Genomic DNA, 21,168 nt, shown 5'->3' with positions numbered 1-21,168 from the left:
CATGTCTAGGTCAAATAAGAACAAGAGCAGACATGCTCGCAATGTCACTTGCTCCAACTTTTAAATTAATACCCCGTTTGAGGGTAGTACCCTCTCGGAGTTTAAATCTCTGATGATGGAGGACCTCAAAGGTCTGGCCTTGAGCATCAAATCAGGCTGCCCAGTGGACCCAGCCTCGCCTAAAATCCTAAGGAAAGGTCTTGATGTTACCTTGCCCTATGTATAACAACTTCTCGATCTCTCCTTCTGCTGTGGCGAAGTCCCTTTGAAATGGAAACAGGCTATTGTTCTTCCATTAAAGAAAAAAACTTCTGCTGATCCGGGTTTGTTAGAAAATCTTCGCCCCATTACGCTCTTGCCTTATTTTTCTAAAATTGCAGAGAAAGTGATGTATACTCAACTGGTCACCCACATCAATCGTAACAACCTATTTTACCCTCCCTAATCAGGTTTTCTAGGCCCCCATTTCACAGAGCCAGCGTTGCTTTTCGCAACTAAGACCATGCGTAAGTACGCGGATGATGATCAGACTGCTGCTCTGGTCCAAAATGCGGCTGCACGTCAGGTTCTCAATTTGCCCAAAAGAGCCTCTTCTGTTAGAGCTCTTGAGACTCCCCACTGGTTGCCAGTAGAAAAGAGAAAACTCTTTGAATCCATGTGCTATTGTCATCGCAGTTTGTAGGGGAAAGGTCCCAGCTATCTTCAACACATACTAACTCCTTATCACCCCGCTCGTACTTTGAGATCGACTGGAACTCATTTGGTTAAGATCCCTAAAGTTCGAAGAGCCAGAATGGGTGCGCACTCTTGCGACCTCTGAGCAACAAAGGGGCTACATGGCAAGTTTTGGATTTCTCACTTATTGGACCAGATATATGTACTGTTGGATCTTACGTGCAAAACTGTGTATTTTGATACTTAATGAGTGCTATGATATCTCTTTTGTACGCATCGTAGGTGCAGAGGCCCAGGATCCGCTGCATGTTTGACACCTTTGGTAGTAGGGTGTCTGGATATCTTGATATAGCATCATTGCTGTCACCTTCGGAAGATATTTTCTTACCCACAAAGATTGAGTATTATCAAGAGGTGCGACTCATTGACCACTACCACCATTTTGTTTGTTTATCGAATACCAACTATGTGTCTTCCTCTTGGGATGGTGCCACCCACAGAGGAATGTAATAAATGGAAAAGCTTTTTTGCAAGCATCTACGCCAGTACGCATGGCACGTCTTCATTGGCAGTTCTCCTTGATGTACTTAGACAGGTACAAATTGAGTGCGGAGTGGCACCAGCTCTGGATTTAGGAATTAAGTTATTAGGGAACTTTTCCATGGTCTTCTCTATCATCCCAAGCAAAATTAAGGGGGAAGTTTTGTTTCTGGCCATCCACCTGAGACTAGAAACTGTTGCAATTCAAGATAGTGAACGAGAAGTACCAAAAATATTCACTGAAGTTTAAACCTCTTTGGGGAGAGATACCTTAGGTACTTGACCCGTCAAACCACATTTAAAACCTGAATTTGAAGCAGTACGCAAGACTTGCATCACTGTAAATAGGGGAAAGAACTGGACTCTAAAACTCCGGTAAAAAAAAAGAAAGTAGCAGGACTTTCTAAGAAGCACGCTGATACAGCTCCGAGTCCTCCTATGTGAGAAGTTGGCCTGGCATATGCTGTCCACTAGTTATAGGGGACACCTTGCACCAGTCCAATTCGACTCTTAAGGTGATAGGTTAAGAGACATCCTTTAAAGAAAGCTATCCTAGTGGTAGCTGTGAAGAGCAGCCTTCAGGCTAAGTCTTGAAGGAGTGTTAAGCTTATTGTTTTACCATAGATAACCTCTTGAATAACCAAATGAAAGAGTAGTCCACACAGGTATATATATAAAATATATGTATTTATTCTAAGAATAATCCCACTAGTCTCTTTATGAAACTGGAGGTAAAGATACAATTCAAACAAGCATTGATAGTTACAATAAATAGCACTGGAATCATAGGGCCCCAGGGGGGGACCAAACCATATATTAAAAAAGTGGTATAAGAACCACGACAATCCTACAGACAGTGCCTAGGGCACTTAGGGTCACTGGCCCCTTACGAAACCACCCAAGGTAGTGAGGAAGGGGACCCACGGGAGACGCGTGCAGTGGTATAAACTACTGTCGGGATCTCTATTAAACCCTATGGAGAATGTCGCGGTTGGAAATTTTAAGAATCTAAACACTTCTAGCAGGAGTTCAAGTTCAGCAGCTTAGAGTTAAGCTCTTGGAGGGCCCACACCCACGACAGTAGCGAGGTACCACTGTTACCTGCCCCAGGGAAGCCTGGTGCATAGGTCGTTTTCGATGTCGGGTTGCGATCTCGTTTTCAATGGAAAAAGGTGAAGAACTGCTGCTGGCGTGAAGCGTCGTCGATGTCGTGCAGATTGAAGATGTAGTTCTTGAAGGTAAGGACCTGAAAGCAGAGGGGACAGAGTCGGGGTCACGGCACAGTGACCAGGGGGCTCAGGAGAAAGAGTCCTTCAATGTCGGGTGCTTCCAAGTGGAAGGTGGGTAGCTTGGATCAGCAGCCACGGGATCCAGGAGGCTTCAAGGAAGGCCAGCTTCTGGAGGGCGACTGTCCCACAAAGGATGAAGGCCGCTGCGGTGTTAGTGTCCGGATTGGATCCACTAAGCCTTGGCAACCGCAACCCATGCAAGGATCACAAAACAGCTACAGTGCAGACCCACGAGGTCTGAGCATGGTCTCCAGCAAGGAGACTGTAGAGCAGGCCTAGAGCAACCAGGGGAGCCCTTTAAAGTAAAGATTGACCTCCTCTAGGGCCCACCAGTCGAAAGACAAGGGACCATGGAAGGCGGCAATTTGGAGTGCGTAAAGATGAGCCCACGGGTCGCCGGAGGAGGCTGGAGCGTCGTCCTTTGGCACAAGTAATGCTGAGAGGTTGGCTCAATAATGGGCCAAAGCACAACTTCCCCACTGGTCGGGGTCGTGTGCTGTGCAAGAGGTGGCTAGTGTCCTGGGGTATTGGGGATCTCGACACCCACGGGTCCACGGTGCTGAGCTTTGCTGTGCACACTCACTGGCCTCTGGGATGCTTGGAAACCCACCTCAGGGTAGGCAGAAGTCTTCGATGTCCGTAGGAGCAGCAGAGTTCCAACCAGGTCACTTGCAGTGTTTCAGGTGCCTGCCAAGCAGGGGGGTAACTCCTTTACCCCAAGGGAGATTTCTTCATTCAGCTGTGCGGCAGCAAGTCGAAGGTTCAAGTCTGTGAAGTCCAAGATTAATCTGAGGCTCTGGGGACCCTGCACCCACCTTTATCCAGAGATTAGGAGAGTGTCTGAATCAGAGCCCACCAATGAGAGTTCAGGCGGGAAAGGGTGGCTACACCCTCTCCCCTTTGTGTGTTTTCCCAACTGGGCAGGGGACAGGATGCCCCTGAACCGGTTTGAGGTGGTGTATGCAGAAGTAGGCACTGGAGAAGCCTACGTACAAGTCTGAAAGACATCCTATGGTGCACCCACCCAGTTCCAATCCACATAGTCTGTCTGGGGAGGTGGGAACACCTCCCTGCAACAAGATCCCTATTGTCCAGCTGCCGTGGCTGGAGTTCTGCCCAGCAACAGGCAGCCAGAGTCATGTGGGTGGCGGGTAGCATCCATTTTGTACTACGTGTGCACTTTTAAATTGGTGTCTAAAATCTGCCGCTTTTACCATATCACCCCTCTAGCAGGGGGGAATCATGCACTCACTCCCATGGTTGGATTGGGGGTATGATTCCTACATGTTTGACACCAAACACAACATGGTTCTGTGCAGCCACTCTCAAGTTATCACGCTATCGCGATTACTTATAATGCGGTTAAGAGTATATGGTATGGCTGCACTACAAACAACCCAGCAATAGTTTTACGAAGGTTGCAGAGGGGCCCTACTCAGGTAGGGGTTCCCCCTCACACATATCTCAGCACCCTGCCTTGTAGGATTAGCAAGGCCTGCATTAGGGGTGACCAATGAGGATATGTGTTGTATTAAGTGCGATACATGGTACCTATATCCCTGTAAGGGGTGCAAGCACCACCTTACCCAGACTACAGTAGTGGTCTGGTGGTGTCAGTTTGTATGGCTGTCCCAGGGGTGGCACAACAAGTGCTGCAGCCCCTGGTAGGCCTCTGAGGGACCCATGCCCTGGGTACCTAGGGTACCATCTACAAGGGGCTGATAGGGTGTCCTCAGTATCCAATTGGTATGTACCTAGGGTACTCACATCAGTTTAGAGAGGAAGCAGATAGACTGGGGTCCTGGATAGCAGGGCCACAGCCTGGCTAGAGTCAGAAAACAGTCAAAACATCAGCAAAAAGTTGGGGGCAACTATGCAGTCGATGCCACTCTCCTACATCCTACAAAACAGGACTTTGGCAAGAGTGCTTCTAGACAGCGCAGTGGAAGTCACAACAGTGCATCAAGAGCTTCAGAGGTTTCTGGATGCAAATCCAACTGATGAATATATTCAAGTCGAGATATACATTTAAATCCTCCTGATAGGATTTAAAATCTAAACATACAAATTGAAGGGGATATACCATGTACCATTAAAGAAGTTTTCTGGTCACAATTGTCAGTTGATTATGATTAAGGCTCCCTGTTTTCCGTTTTTACTGATATCTACAGATAAATACAGACAGAAGGAAAAAATGTGTCTGTATTTATTTTTAAATGTGAACAAAAATGGAAATTGGGTTGCTTTATGAGTAATTCTGAATACTGTCTGCCATGACGTACAGGCCAATTGCTGTGTGGATTGATAGGTAAGGGGTCTAAAAAAGAAAGGGATTTTAGTAAAGATGTTTTAACAGCAGGAGATATGCACAAGGTTGATACTGAAATATGCATATTTTCTTATCAGTGCATTGATTTATCTTCAGTTGGGGTTTACAACATTGGAACCTAGTAGGCATTCAAACATGAGTGCATTTTTACCCATTAAATACATGTGGAAAGATACTAATTACAGATCCATTTTTCCACAAAACCCAAAATAAATATGGATAAATACAGATATAATTAGCAAAAAATAAATATGGATAAATACAGACAGAAATGTCAAAAAAATAAATGCCATAAAACCGGAAGCCCTAATTATGATATTATCCTATTGGAAGAAGATTGCCCTCCAGTCTTTCTTAGGGAAGTGGCCCTTGGAGAGGAAGACATAAGAGTAGGTTTTTCTCCCATAGTACTTGAAGATATCAGGGAAATTTACACCAGTGAATGGGATGCAAGACAGGCTCCGGCCTTATTCAGAAATCAAGCTGGGTGGGACAAACACTCAAATCCACATGTCATTTCCTAACGCAGTCAACCTCAACTACAGGCACATTACCCTTTAAAGCCCAAAGCAAAACGCAGTATGAAAACGGTTAGATCAATTGCAATATCAGGGCATAACAGCAGTTTGTCTTACACAAATTAACACAGCTCTTTTGCCCATCTCCAAACCAGACGGCTCCTATAAAATAGGTTTAACCTATAGGATTTTTTTTTTAACCTATGCAGTAGTAAATGTGCATAGCAGGGGTTTAATGACCAACCTGGTGTGGAAAAAATACAAAAGGAATTTGGATATTTCCACTGGGTTTTTTAGTCAAAATATAGCTTCTAAAAGGGGGTATCTAACCGTCTTAAGTTTCAATGGGGTGCAGTTCTCATTTTGAGGTTTCGCTATGAGTCCTCACTTATTTTCTGCACGCATTATGGAGATCTTACAACCAGATTCAGAGATATTGTCATACATTGAAGATATCTATTTTACTGGCGATGATTTAGATCTACTCCTAAATAAGGTGTACAGAGTGGTGGCCATATTAACATCCATTGGTTATAAAATCAATTTTAAAAGATTGAAAATTGCCTACCTGATGGTAACGTTCCTAGGATACTGGCTATCCAGTGAGGGTAAGGGTGTAGCCCCGGACTTCCTTCAGAAGTGTGCTACCTTGCAGCCTCCCGATACACTGAAAAAGTTGCAATCTTTGCTTGGATTTCTCAACTTTGGACGTACTTACTTTCCTCACTGCTGAGCAAGTCAAGCCCCTGTATGACCTGATTTTCAACCACGTTTTCCTCTAAACAATGTCCGCGCGCACACCGATATCTTGCGTGCTCTACAATCAGACATGCTCAAGACTAAATATTTACAGACTTGAGATAATAAAACTAAGCTAGTTATCAGAGTCAAAGCCAGTTACTATTATTACGCCTATGCGACCTACAACGAAGGTCAGTCCGTTCCTATTGCTTACAAGTGCCACATGTATTCTTTAGCAGAAGCACACTTTGCTCCCAATAAAAAAATCCTTCCAGCTGTACAAACAGCTGTTTTGAAGGAGCGCCCTATGGAGCATGGACAACACACCATCATTGTTTCTCGTGTACCAGCACTAAAAACGGCATCCAATTAAAGTTTATTGTATGATTACTTAAAACCATTACAAATTCTGTAAAACAGATAATTTAAAATGTATCAAGTGTGCAATATTAGGGGAAGAAAAAGCCTTAAAGGGACTGTTCATCTCCAGACACGTATGTAACTAACAGTGTATAAAAAATTGTGCATGAATAAACCGGAGTATCTTACTTTTTTTTAACCCTAAAAACACCAAAGAGCATGTCAGTGTGTATAAATATATTAACCATACAGTGCAAAGTAGTTTCTAAAGTGCGACTAATTCATGCCATTGTAGTCAGAGGTACCGTACCAAAAATGTACAATTTATGCCATAGAATCATTTGTTGGAGGATAAACACAACCAATACCAGGGCAGGACAGGATCAGGTTAGGCATGGTTAACTCTCAAGTAAATTATAGATTTTAAAGTGCAATTTAACAGACTGTAGTTGTAAAAAACATAGATAGATCATAGGCTATATGTACGATTTACAATGCATCGGTTTGAGCCCAGAGTTTGAGCGCACTGTTGAGTCCCGCTCAGTGGCTTTTAGAGTGCAAGTAAGTTTGTGACCGGAACCTCTAACTCCGGCCTCGCAGCACCTGCGGCTGGTCAGTTTTGTTGCTGCGTCTGTTGGGAATTCACATTATTTAACGAATTATGGACCAGCATTATATATTTCCCAAATGTTGCCATTTCAGTCACTGTTTCCAACAGTATCGAATGGTGGCGGCCTCCTTGGCTGAGCAGGTTCCATGCCCTAAGAAGATGGCCCTCAGTAGTATTCGACGGGCGTGTAGTAAAGCTGGACAGCAGAGTAGGATATGTGCTTGGGATTCCTTTCTAAAATTACATGGTCTACACCCGATGGTGCTTTCAAGGGCTCTCCACAATGGGTTCAATTCACCGATTGGGAGTGGAAACAATCTTGCATATAAGATCTGTTTAAGAGCGAGCATTCCCTCTACCTGTTGGAGATGTGGTTTAGCTGTGTCATTCAGTTGTGACGCTCTTAGAGGCTCGCGCAGGGCTTTCGCTGGTAAGGCTTCCATGCCCAACTCCCATGACCGGTCATACAGCTGTTTTAATATTGCAGATTTAATTCTGGTGTATTTCATCTTTTTTTGCGTCTCAATTCTCTGTTTCAAGTTGCAGACGTTCTTTGGCTCCCGCAAGATTTGAGTACCAGGGTTTGTTGGAACTTCAGAATTGTTTTTATTACACCCTTCATGGCGTACGGAGGAACAGCCGTTATCTGATAGAATTTGGCAAGTGCTGCCAAGTTTCCCAGTTTTGCTGCACCAGCCCAAATTCTAATCTGATCAGGGTGTTCCTCAGGTGAGAGGGAAGATGGAAGAGCTTCCTGTAGGCTGAACTCTGGATCTTTTCTAATGCGGTGCCGAGCATTCCGGGAAATGCCCACTGCGCATAATTGAGCACAGGGAGTAACTTAGCGCAAACTACCCTGCAAATGACAACGGTCCATGGGCTATTGAGTGTGTTGTTTAACTTACATAAGCCCTATGTGACCATTTTTGCTTTATTTTTAATTTCATGTATGTGCAGAGTTGGCCTTCCAGATTCACTTATCCAGGCACCTGGGTGGTTGTAATGTTGATCACGGTCCAACTTCTATGAGCCCAGTCTCCATGTGGTCAACATTTCTCAGGGTGTCTCCCAAAGATAACAACTTTTGTTCTATTCCCATTGGCCACAGCATCATTCCTGAGGTTGGACCTGTTCAGGGCATGAGGGCTTTTTGCAGACCAGTTTTCGTGTGATCTAGCAGCACTAAATTGTCCACATTCTGCATAAGTGGAATACTCTTGTTGCCGACTCTTGGGGTACGTAGCGCTAAACCCAGGTCGCTGTTTAAAGGTTGAATAACATTGGGGCCAGCACACAGCCCTCTTTAAGTCTTCGGTTTGTGTTAGTTTTAGCAGTTGCTGTCTACCCTGTAAGGTTTACACATACCCAGGTTTCGGTATATAAGGACGTGAATGCTCATAGCAATTTAGGACAGATGGTCCACCTCTCAAGCTTGTGCCATGAGATGTTCTGGGCAACCCTGTCAAAGGCAGCTGAGTAATCGATGCAACATGCAAACAGCGGGAGTGAGTTGTGATTTGCTGCTTGCTGGGCTAGATACGAAAGGACGATGATGTTGTCCACTGTAGATGCCCCTGCTTAAAACAATGTTTGATTATGACGATGAAGACAGATTAATAAAGTGCACAGATGCTCCTAGGAGTGTCCTAGGAGATAAAAGGGGGAAAGGCCTGCCTTGCAAGCACATAGTGCTAGTTCCCGAAGAATTATGCTGGTGTATGTTTGCCCTTAATGTCCAGTAGCGCAATTTAGTGATAGTTTCTTAGACAAGTATCGGGGCCCTTTTTGAAGATGGGTTGGAGGATGGATCCTCTCCATGACTCCGGGACATCTTCATGGAGCCAGCATTCAGCATGCAATGGTGCCAATGGCGAGGCCCAAAACTGCTGTGTTTCTGAGTTCCTGTGAGGCAGGCGAGGTTTCAGCGAGGTTGCAGTGGGCTCCGCAGGTTTTGCAGATCTGTTGTCGCTGTCCGGCTGCCTGCAGTGGCTCTCAAGCTTTGACCCACGTGACCGATTGGTGACCGATTGGTGTGCGTCCTGGCCATTTGGTTTGGGCACCTGCTCTACCGCTGGGGCTCCCGCCTCCTTAGACGCTGTGAACGCTATAGCCAGGCCACTGATGCCACTGCCATCATACTGGGTTCCCTGAGATGAGATGGCAGACTGCAGTGGGCCCCGGGGGTCTGAGGATCTGGTGTCTAGACCAGCGCATGGCTTTCCGCCCTTCGGTTTGGGTGCTCTCTATGGCACAGGTTGCCTGCCTCCATAGGCCCCATCTATGCCGCTGTGACTTGTGCCTGGAGTGAGTGAGTAAGAGTATTACCGTGTTACTGCACTTGGAGAGCTTGGATAGCTTGGCAAATTTCTCTGATTTCAGACACCATGGCCAGCCGATGCTGCAGAACCGAGCCTGAAGCAAGTGGAGCTGGTGAGATTGTTGCATCACTTCAGCACTGTTTTTGGTGAGTACTGCAAATTTCCTCACCTTTCCTACTTCGCTGTTGCTCCACTGGTCTGCCGCCCTGCTCCCTCCTCACCCTGCACACCTGCCCCACTGCGTTCTGCTGTGGCTTGTTGCAACTCGCTGCCCCTTCATCTTTGGTTTATTCCGGCAGGGCCCTTGTTAGATTTGGGGGTCTCTAGTTGGCAGAAGTAGGTACCTTTGACAAATAGGGACCCTTGCGTCTAGTCAGGGTAAGGGGGTATACTCCTAAAATAACCCCTGCTCACCCCCTTGGTAGCTTGGCACGAGCAGACAGGCTCATCTCAGAGGCAGTATGTAAAGCATTTGTGAACACATACAGTAATCAAGTGACAACACTACAGATGGACACCACACAGGTTTTACATTAAAAATAAGTATTCTTAATATAGATTTAACACAAGACCACAAACGACAAAAATCCACAATACTGTACTTAAAATGGTAGAATTAGTTTAGTTTTCTTTTTATATTAAAATGCGACACTTTGAGTTCAATGTACCTTTCGATGCGTAACGCTATACAACGAAAGTGTTGCAGGGAAAGTGATGCGTTGGTTCCTTACACGCAGGAACGATGATGCGTCGGTTTCTTACTGCGCTTCCGTAGCGGTGCGGCTAGCAACGCCGTGATGCGATAAAGATCCGGTGCGGTGAAACAAAGATGGCGTCTTCTTCTTGATGCGACACGCTTCTCCGATGATGCAAGACGTCTCGACTCGATGCGACAGCTGCAGCGGCGACACAGTTGTTCAGTGATGCAACGACAGCGGCTATGACGGCGACACTCTTCTCCGATGATGCGAGACGCTTCGGCTCGATGCGACAGCTGCAGCGGCGAAACCCTTGTTCAGTGATGCGACGACAGCGGCTGTGGCTACGGCACGCTTCTCCGATGATGCGAGATGCTTCGGCTCAATGCGACAGCTGCAGCGGCGACATCCTTGTTCAGTGATGCGACAACAGCGGCTGCGGCGGTGGCACGCTTCTCCGGGGATGCGAGGTGCTTCTGCGATGCGATGCAACAGCTACAGCGGCGACACCTTTGTTCAGAGATGCGACGGCAGCGGCTGCGGCGGCGACACACTTCTTCTTCGCGAGTCGCGCTTCCAGCTCCTTGCGACATGCAGTCCCTCAGAAGGCCCCAATACAGCTGCAGGCACTTCCAAAGAACTATTGGGGAGCTGGTGGTTGAGGTCTGTTGTCCCTGAAACTTCAGCAGGAGGTAAGCTCTTTTCTCAAGCCCTTGGAGATCCTTCACAAGTTGAATAAAGTACATACAAAGTTCCTTTCTCCTTTCTTTGGCAGTCAGGCAACCACTGCAGGCCAATCCCCCAAGCAGCACTTCAGCTTAGGGATAGTCTCTCCTCAGTCTCTCTGGTTCCTCTCCTCAGCAAAGGTTTCTTCTTGTTTCCTAAAGTGATCTAAAGTTCTTGGGTTTGGGTCCCAATATTTATATCCAGTTTCTCTTTGTTCTCTGAAGGCAGAGAGGCCTTTGCCTAGTCCAAACCAGTTCTGGTCAGTCCTGGAGCACTTTGTTGACAAGACTCCTACTTTCCTTTGACAGTATAGGCCAGGGCCATCAGACGCACCACAGGAGGTGGAGCCAGCATTGTGGAGGGAAAGCACAGCCCTATTCAGGTCCCAGGTGCAACTCTTCCCACCACTCTACATGTAGATAGCCCTATTCAGCCCTTTGCTGACTCACCCTGCCTCCGGGAATTTCCCTGGCCCCTGTCACTCAAACTCCAGACAAGGAATACACAATCTAGCAGAGGCAGGCTTGGATAGTTCGACAACAAAATACCTACTTTCTAAAAGTGGTATTTTCAAACACAGAATGTTAAAACCAACTTCACTAAAAGATGTATTTTATCATTCTGAGTTCAGGCATACTAAACTTGAATTTCTACCATGTTCCCTGAATCAGTTAGGATTATAAGATGTAATAATCAAACTGCCCATTCTGGCCTATGGGGAACAGGTAGCCTTCCAATAGTGAAAAACGAAAATGGCTGTGGGGTGTCTGATATGAAGAAAAGGGAAGGTTTAGGGACTGGCAAGTGGGTGCACTTACCCAGTCAGCATGGCAGTACCAGACTGCACACAGGCTCTGCAATGGCAAGCCTTAGACATACTTTTACAGGCTGCTTCTGTGGGTGGCACAACCAGTGCTGCAAGCCCACCATCTTGTTTTTGCTATTTAGCAAGCCCACCAGCAGCAATTGGATTACCAGCCCTGGTCACTCCTGGTGCACTGAACTAGGTAAACCAAACCAGCCAATCATGGAATCACTAATCCATACATCAATTTACAATATGGAGCACTTGCACTGTGGCACTGGACAGCAGTGGCACAGTGCCCAACGCATCTAACACCAGCAAAAACACATGAGGCAACGCAAACAAAAATGGAAGGGAGACCCACGCCAAGGTGCCAGGTCTAACAGCCCTCAACCAATTGCAACCCCAACAGGTCTTCAGCGGTCAAAGAGAGTTAGTGTTGGGTGGTGGAAGTGGCCACCTTAGGGGTGGTGAGGCATTCTGCCCTGCTTCCCTTTTGGTGCCTCACACCAGAATCTCAAAGCCCCACAGCGGCTACACCATCACACCCTGGGGAGCACAGGGGATTACAGGAACTACCAGAGCAACTCCTACATTGCATAATTACTCTACTTCTCCAAACGCTCAGTTCATGAGGCGTGGTGGCGCCCTATGGTCAATAAGCGACCATCAGATAAGCCAGGAGCTTGGAAGTGGCACTTGGATATCCAGGCACTCTCACCTCCTTCATGACCTCACTTGCCATGCTCCCGCAAGGAAGAGCACGACCAAGGCAAGCATTTCCAATGTTCGTGCACTATGCCAGCGAAAGGTGCAGTGGGCCTCTTCTCTAAGTTCAGTGGATTTAAAGTTTCAATATGATCACAATCTTGATACACAAGCTTTTCTTCAATATGAATAGCACATTACTCCAACTCCAACTAACTTGCCCATTGAGTCTTACCAGAGGGTATTCTATATGGATGACTCTGCCCAACCTGCGGTAGGAACATAATGTAAGTACTCTGCAACTTGTACAGCAGTGGAAAGAGAAGTGAAGGACTTGTGAATTCCTGACACATCGCACTCTCACTAAATTCCTAGGTGACAGCACTGCACAATATGCATATTTACATGCCCTTTTACTTGCGCTACAAAAGGCTAGCTCCTCAGTTTCCACGCGTATTGTGCCAGACTGATCTTTTTGTGTGCAGTTACAATGTTGGCTTGCAGCATTGGTATTTGAATGGATTCAAGGATTACCTATACAAAATAAACAGATTTTGGGAAAGAAAGTTGTCTTTCAAGATAAGCTTCCACTGGTCCATGTGAGGCACAGTTTGGGCCATCAGCATGAAAGAATTCACACCAAAGGGAACTGTGCAGCCGACCTAGCGGCAAAGTCTGCAATTCAGGCTGTTAATAGCTGTCCTAACCAGATCTCAAATGAGATAACTCAACAGCCATAAATGTTTCAAGTAAGGTGGGAAACAAACTGCAGGCCTTCTTCCCAGATACTCTCACACCCTTAATTCAGACAACACTTCTGTAGCCACACTACCAGGAGTGGGAGACAGAATAATACCTAATAATCTGTCCAGATTAGATGTAATCAAAGATGCCCATGAGGGATTGGCATCTGCACATACAGGGGTCAACACAACATTGACAATGCTACAGCAACACTTCTGGTGGCCTAGTTTATTAAAAAAAGACTAGGGACTGTGTTAGGCAGTGTGACATTTGTCAACAGATTAATCCCTCCACTGTCAAAGACCCTCACCAACTCCCCTCACAATCTCCAATATCCCCTTTTGGGTGATTAATATGGACAACATCTGTCCTCTTCACTCAACCAACCAATATAAATACATATTGGTGGCAATCGATTCAAGTTCATGGTTCCTATGAATGTGGCTAAAGAGAAATGCAAGTGCTTCAGCAGTAGTAAAGTATTTGCAGTGTCTGGTAGCGCTTGGGACAGTTCATTCATTTCATTCAGACAACGGTCCTTCGTTTCACTCCAAGGCTTACAGGGTTTCAGTGCCTGCTCTGGGAGTTTGTCTGCTATTCAGCAACCTGTCCCTAGCTGAATCGAACTGCATCATCTAACGTGCTAACAGCATGATTAAACAAGTCTTAACTGCTCAGGTACTAAACTCAGGTCTTAGTTGGTACGGTAATCTGTATGGAGTTCAGACAGCATTTAATGATTTGCCTCGACTAGTATTGGGAGAAAACAGTCCGTATGAGGTTCTCTTTGGAGTTCCTATGTATGTGCCTGGCTTAGATGTTCCTGGGAACATGGTGGATGAAGACAAATTTGACTTGGAGAAATATTTAAATGTTTTGCAGAGTATCCAAGAAGTCAGAGACAAGATGTCGCACATGAATCACTCTGATGCTGCAACCTGTGAAGGGAAGGTTATCACTGCTGCTGATGGGTGGGTTCCTAGAGTTGGGGACCTAGTTTCTGAAATAATCCATGCCAAGCAACCTTTTGAACCATCCTACAGACCACCCATCATTGTTCTTTTTTAAACTTTATCTACCATTTTAGTATGTTATAGCAATACAAACATAGGTGCTCACTGTCATTGACATTACCATTGAATAATGAAAAAAAAAGAAAAAATACATCTATGTAAGAGTCAATATGCCAAGAAAAGATAGGGAAAGAAGGAACCCAGCAAAATTTGAGAATGCAGTCCTGAAGGACTGCCCAGCTCTCCCAAATGGAGACGTCTGCCATCCAGCAGCCCGTCATCTGGCCCTCCCATAAACAAACAGTTTCAGGTATAGCTACATAATCAAAAAGTCACAACCACTGTATCACCCAGAGGAGCATTGGTAAACGTACAATTGTTATTAACAAGCTGGTTACCCCACCCCTGCAGGGACTAGGCCTCGTTCCAGTTGAGAGTCAGAAGCTCTGCGCACAGACTCCACATAAATCCTGAATGGCCCCCAGATATCTTTGGGACGGGAGGAGGGAGGCAGTGTACTGGAGTAGACTTCGCTGTTAGTGCTACAGAATGTCAGACTATTCAGCCAACTTTGAAATGTGGGAACTGTCTTGCGGCCCCAATGAATAACGATTTATCTTTTGGCCAGCAGTAAACTGAGGGAGACAAATTTCCTAACACCTTTGGGGAAGTTTACCACATAACCTAAAAGTATTTTATCATTCTGAGTTCAGGCATACTAAACTTGAATTTCTACCATGTTCCCTGAATCAGTTAGGATTATAAGATGTAATAATCAAACTGCCCATTCTGGCCTATGGGGAACAGGTAGCCTTCCAATAGTGAAAAACGAAAATGGCTGTGGGGTGTCTGATATGAAGAAAAGGGAAGGTTTAGGGACTGGCAAGTGGGTGCACTTACCCAGTCAGCATGGCAGTACCAGACTGCACACAGGCTCTGCAATGGCAAGCCTTAGACATACTTTTACAGGCTGCTTCTGTGGGTGGCACAACCAGTGCTGCAAGCCCACCATCTTGTTTTTGCTATTTAGCAAGCCCACCAGCAGCAATTGGATTACCAGCCCTGGTCACTCCTGGTGCACTGAACTAGGTAAACCAAACCAGCCAATCATGGAATCACTAATCCATACATCAATTTACAATATGGAGCACTTGCACTGTGGCACTGGACAGCAGTGGCACAGTGCCCAACGCATCTAACACCAGCAAAAACACATGAGGCAACGCAAACAAAAATGGAAGGGAGACCCACGCCAAGGTGCCAGGTCTAACAGCCCTCAACCAATTGCAACCCCAACAGGTCTTCAGCGGTCAAAGAGAGTTAGTGTTGGGTGGTGGAAGTGGCCACCTTAGGGGTGGTGAGGCATTCTGCCCTGCTTCCCTTTTGGTGCCTCACACCAGAATCTCAAAGCCCCACAGCGGCTACACCATCACACCCTGGGGAGCACAGGGGATTACAGGAACTACCAGAGCAACTCCTACATTGCATAATTACTCTACTTCTCCAAACGCTCAGTTCATGAGGCGTGGTGGCGCCCTATGGTCAATAAGCGACCATCAGATAAGCCAGGAGCTTGGAAGTGGCACTTGGATATCCAGGCACTCTCACCTCCTTCATGACCTCACTTGCCATGCTCCCGCAAGGAAGAGCACGACCAAGGCAAGCATTTCCAATGTTCGTGCACTATGCCAGCGAAAGGTGCAGTGGGCCTCTTCTCTAAGTTCAGTGGATTTAAAGTTTCAATATGATCACAATCTTGATACACAAGCTTTTCTTCAATATGAATAGCACATTACTCCAACTCCAACTAACTTGCCCATTGAGTCTTACCAGAGGGTATTCTATATGGATGACTCTGCCCAACCTGCGGTAGGAACATAATGTAAGTACTCTGCAACTTGTACAGCAGTGGAAAGAGAAGTGAAGGACTTGTGAATTCCTGACACATCGCACTCTCACTAAATTCCTAGGTGACAGCACTGCACAATATGCATATTTACATGCCCTTTTACTTGCGCTACAAAAGGCTAGCTCCTCAGTTTCCACGCGTATTGTGCCAGACTGATCTTTTTGTGTGCAGTTACAATGTTGGCTTGCAGCATTGGTATTTGAATGGATTCAAGGATTACCTATACAAAATAAACAGATTTTGGGAAAGAAAGTTGTCTTTCAAGATAAGCTTCCACTGGTCCATGTGAGGCACAGTTTGGGCCATCAGCATGAAAGAATTCACACCAAAGGGAACTGTGCAGCCGACCTAGCGGCAAAGTCTGCAATTCAGGCTGTTAATAGCTGTCCTAACCAGATCTCAAATGAGATAACTCAACAGCCATAAATGTTTCAAGTAAGGTGGGAAACAAACTGCAGGCCTTCTTCCCAGATACTCTCACACCCTTAATTCAGACAACACTTCTGTAGCCACACTACCAGGAGTGGGAGACAGAATAATACCTAATAATCTGTCCAGATTAGATGTAATCAAAGATGCCCATGAGGGATTGGCATCTGCACATACAGGGGTCAACACAACATTGACAATGCTACAGCAACACTTCTGGTGGCCTAGTTTATTAAAAAAAGACTAGGGACTGTGTTAGGCAGTGTGACATTTGTCAACAGATTAATCCCTCCACTGTCAAAGACCCTCACCAACTCCCCTCACAATCTCCAATATCCCCTTTTGGGTGATTAATATGGACAACATCTGTCCTCTTCACTCAACCAACCAATATAAATACATATTGGTGGCAATCGATTCAAGTTCATGATTCCTATGAATGTGGCTAAAGAGAAATGCAAGTGCTTCAGCAGTAGTAAAGTATTTGCAGTGTCTGGTAGCGCTTGGGACAGTTCATTCATTTCATTCAGACAACGGTCCTTCGTTTCACTCCAAGGCTTACAGGGTTTCAGTGCCTGCTCTGGGAGTTTGTCTGCTATTCAGCAACCTGTCCCTAGCTGAATCGAACTGCATCATCTAACGTGCTAACAGCATGATTAAACAAGTCTTAACTGCTCAGGTACTAAACTCAGGTCTTAGTTGGTACGGTAATCTGTATGGAGTTCAGACAGCATTTAATGATTTGCCTCGACTAGTATTGGGAGAAAACAGTCCGTATGAGGTTCTCTTTGGAGTTCCTATGTATGTGCCTGGCTTAGATGTTCCTGGGAACATGGTGGATGAAGACAAATTTGACTTGGAGAAATATTTAAATGTTTTGCAGAGTATCCAAGAAGTCAGAGACAAGATGTCGCACATGAATCACTCTGATGCTGCAACCTGTGAAGGGAAGGTTATCACTGCTGCTGATGGGTGGGTTCCTAGAGTTGGGGACCTAGTTTCTGAAATAATCCATGCCAAGCAACCTTTTGAACCATCCTACAGACCACCCATCATTGTTCTTTTTTAAACTTTATCTACCATTTTAGTATGTTATAGCAATACAAACATAGGTGCTCACTGTCATTGACATTACCATTGAATAATGAAAAAAAAAGAAAAAATACATCTATGTAAGAGTCAATATGCCAAGAAAAGATAGGGAAAGAAGGAACCCAGCAAAATTTGAGAATGCAGTCCTGAAGGACTGCCCAGCTCTCCCAAATGGAGACGTCTGCCATCCAGCAGCCCGTCATCTGGCCCTCCCGTAAACAAACAGTTTCAGGTATAGCTACATAATCAAAAAGTCACAACCACTGTATCACCCAGAGGAGCATTGGTAAACGTACAATTGTTATTAACAAGCTGGTTACCCCACCCCTGCAGGGACTAGGCCTCGTTCCAGTTGAGAGTCAGAAGCTCTGCGCACAGACTCCACATAAATCCTGAATGGCCCCCAGATATCTTTGGGACGGGAGGAGGGAGGCAGTGTACTGGAGTAGACTTCGCTGTTAGTGCTACAGAATGTCAGACTATTCAGCCAACTTTGAAATGTGGGAACTGTCTTGCGGCCCCAATGAATAACGATTTATCTTTTGGCCAGCAGTAAACTGAGGGAGACAAATTTCCTAACACCTTTGGGGAAGTTTACCACATAACCTAAAAGTGCCACTTCAGGTGTGGGGACGAGGGTCAGTTCGGTCATGTCACCTAGTGTTCTGTGTACCTCCTCCCAAAATGACTGTAGTTTTGGACAGGTCCACGTAAGATGGGCAAAATCGGCATGTGGGGCATCACATTGACGACAGGTATGAGGTTTGGACGGATCAAGTCTGTGGGATCTGGCAAGGGTGTATTCTACGCAAAAATTTAAAATGGAGTAATTTATGTCTGCTGTTTAAAGAGACTTCTTTCGTTACTGCGCAGCCTTTAGCCCACTGGTAATCTGTGATGGGGTGGCCTAAGTCGTCCTCCCAGTCTTTGCGAACCCTGTCGTCGTTGACCGCTATAATGCCAGAACATGCCTTGTACAGTTTAGATATGAGGTGAACCCCCTGTCGCTCTCAATGATCGTGGAGAGTGGAATGAACGAGTCCGGTTCAATGGGAAAACCAGGCAGAGAGGCACGTAGAGCCGAACTAATTCGACCCAGAATGAAGCGATCCATGAAGGTGGCGTTGTGGAAGTGGACGTCGTCCGTCACTGAGAAGACATGCCCTCCACGGTACAAGTCTCCAAATTTAGTGATATCAAAGTTGGCCAAGGTGCGCTGCACCAGTCTCTCACCAGTGATTGGCAGCTAGCGGGCATTGGGGATAGGTAGAGCCAATGAATACATTGTGGCTGTGCCGGTGACCCGCCACAGTTTCTCCCAGGCCCAGCTGGTGGTGGAGACTGTCTGTATATCGTTAGGGTCTCGGGGTATGCCCTTGGGTAATACTGTGGATAACTTCTCAGGGAGAATGAAATCTGCTTCAGGGTGGAGAAATAGGATCCTAGCGTCAGGGTGGAACCAAGCAAAGGCGTAGCTGCATTGGGCCACTAGATAGTACAATTGTAGGTCAGGCACCCCATATCCTCCCCTCTCATACGGAAGGGTCAGTACTTGCATACACACGCAAGACTGTTTGCCCCCCCAGACCAATCTGATAAGATGCGAACATAATGTCTAAAAGAAACTGTTCGGGAGGGGTATGGGGATGTTATTAAAAAGATATAAAAATTTGGGGAGAACAACCATCTTGATTTCTGCAATTCTGCCAGCGATGGACAATGGCAACCGCAGCCATCTCTCCACCTGAGCCTCGAGGGCGATAACTACTTGACCATAATTGAGGTGGAGGATCTGGGCGGTGTCCAGATGTATATGAATGCTCAATTACATAATTGAGTCAGTGCACCATTCAAGGGGGAATTCGCATTCCCATGGAATTGTGCTCGTGGTTAAGGGGAAGATAACCGACTTGCGCCAGTTAATGCCCAGGCCAGAATCTTGTCCAAATCTGGTTATCTCTCTAATGAGAGGCTCCAAGTTGACCTGAGGCTCCCTGACATAAAGGATAGTGTTGTCTGCCTTTAGTGAGACCAGCAGGGGGACCCATCATTGTTCTTGGGGTACAAGGTAATAGAACTGTTAGTCTGCATCCTGTGCCTGGCTCAAGGGAAAACAGATAGTTGTCTATTGATCACATAGAAAGCACTATGTGGCCAGTCCTCTATAGCAGACCCTCAAAGCCACCAAGAAGGATTCATAGTAGTGCCTCTCCATCTGTCTCTATTCTGAATTCCATACCTCATGAGCAAAGTAATAACATTACTTGCTCAAGTTAGCAACTGGGGATATTTGAGCGTCACACTCTATGCAGAACACTGAGTTCTACACGCCTGATGCTGCCAGTCCAACAGAGTCTACTGTACAACACAATTCCATGGTGTACTATGAAATTTCACCTGTTGCTATGTCATTTGTACCGGTGCCCTTTCGAGAGCCTCAAGAGACCAACGATATTGAGAATGACTCAGAATTTTAACAGAGGACTTTTCAACCTCTTTTACAGTCACTCACCACCGGAGACTGCTTTATGTTTATCAATGGTTTCATGACAGGTTCCAAATTACTCCGTGGTCTTATGCCTGAATCGCTTTCTGATCTTTTCTTTTCATTATGTGGCTGTTAATGGTACTCATCTTTCTACTGCTACTAAGCTGACATTTCATCCCTCCAAGAACACTTTATCACCTGTGGTTCGTGAACTTTAGCCACATTCATCATCCCACAGAGTCTAAAGAAATCTCTAAGTTGCAAGCATTACAGCTTATCCTGTGCCTGAGGGTACAGCATGGGAAAAAGTTCCATATAGGACTATGGGACCCAATGAGACATTGCAATTGTCATTTGTGATAAAAGTTTCAATGAGTGATGTTGTAAAACCCTGTTCTATTTCAGATGATTGGTACATTGAGACTGTTAAATGAATGATGTCGGAATTACAAGCATAGACTACTTAGAATAATGAAGATCATTGTTTAAATTCAGCTAATTACAAAGAAGTGCATTGTTATCATCACTATGTACATTACTACATACACAGGGCTAGCTATCTTAGAGAAATCCACAATTACACACAGTACGAACACTGCGAGGCATGTCCTGATAGTCACCCTCATTTCTTAAAGAACTTCCCTTTTTCCACCGAGATTGTTGTATGCCTTACGATACTTCTGTTGCTACCACTTTTGTAAATTCTTTTAACCTTATCAGACGTACATACGGACTATGTTAATGGGTAAGAAGAATATCCACAATCCCAGACCTCATATATGGTTTGATAATGACTGCTCTAGGGCTCACCGAGTTCTTCTGCAGGCACTTAAGTTAGTCCCTAGAGGCGGTAAATGGCTTTCTACAAGTCATGCCACATATTAGAGCACTATAGAGGGCCGAAAGCGTTCATTGAGAGCGGAAGCTTGAGAAGAGCTGTTAGCTGCTAGTCACCTGAGAGACAGTGCTAAGTGTTGAGAAATTGTAAATCGCCAAATTTTAAGGTCAGACATTGAACCTGCCCTACGGTCCACCATTCTGTCAGGGCTTGGGTCGGACACTGAAATAATTTATGATGCTCCTAAGTTCTCTCCCCTTGCCGGCCCAAATGAACACACATATACCTTTTGCATTAGAAGAGGTTAGTAATGTAATTTAAGTGTTACTTTCTAATAA

The 21,168-nt window shown here is 45.6% G+C and overlaps 2 protein-coding genes across 4 annotated transcripts in view; one reads left to right on the top strand and one right to left on the bottom strand.

Annotated features, from left to right (window-relative positions):
* The window catches only part of LOC146822144 (sterile alpha motif domain-containing protein 12-like), a 205,002-nt gene extending 198,878 nt beyond the window's left edge, over nucleotides 1–6,124 (bottom strand). Inside the window, exon 1 of one of the 3 annotated variants that reach the window (XM_085613266.1) lies at nucleotides 6,070–6,124. The gene's annotated coding sequence lies outside the window, so the exon portion shown is untranslated. The other 2 variants (XM_085613264.1, XM_085613268.1) reach the window with 2 other exon arrangements.
* Nucleotides 1–21,168, top strand: part of LOC146822143 (uncharacterized) — a 68,570-nt gene that overhangs the window by 20,879 nt on the left and 26,523 nt on the right. The window lies entirely within an intron of this gene.

The sequence above is a fragment of the Triturus cristatus genome, chromosome 6 (genome assembly GCF_964204655.1).
Source record: "Triturus cristatus chromosome 6, aTriCri1.1, whole genome shotgun sequence".
Lineage (NCBI taxonomy): Eukaryota > Metazoa > Chordata > Amphibia > Caudata > Salamandridae > Triturus > Triturus cristatus.
Note: the sequence above shows the minus strand (reverse complement) of the source record. Positions and strands in the feature narration are given on the sequence as shown.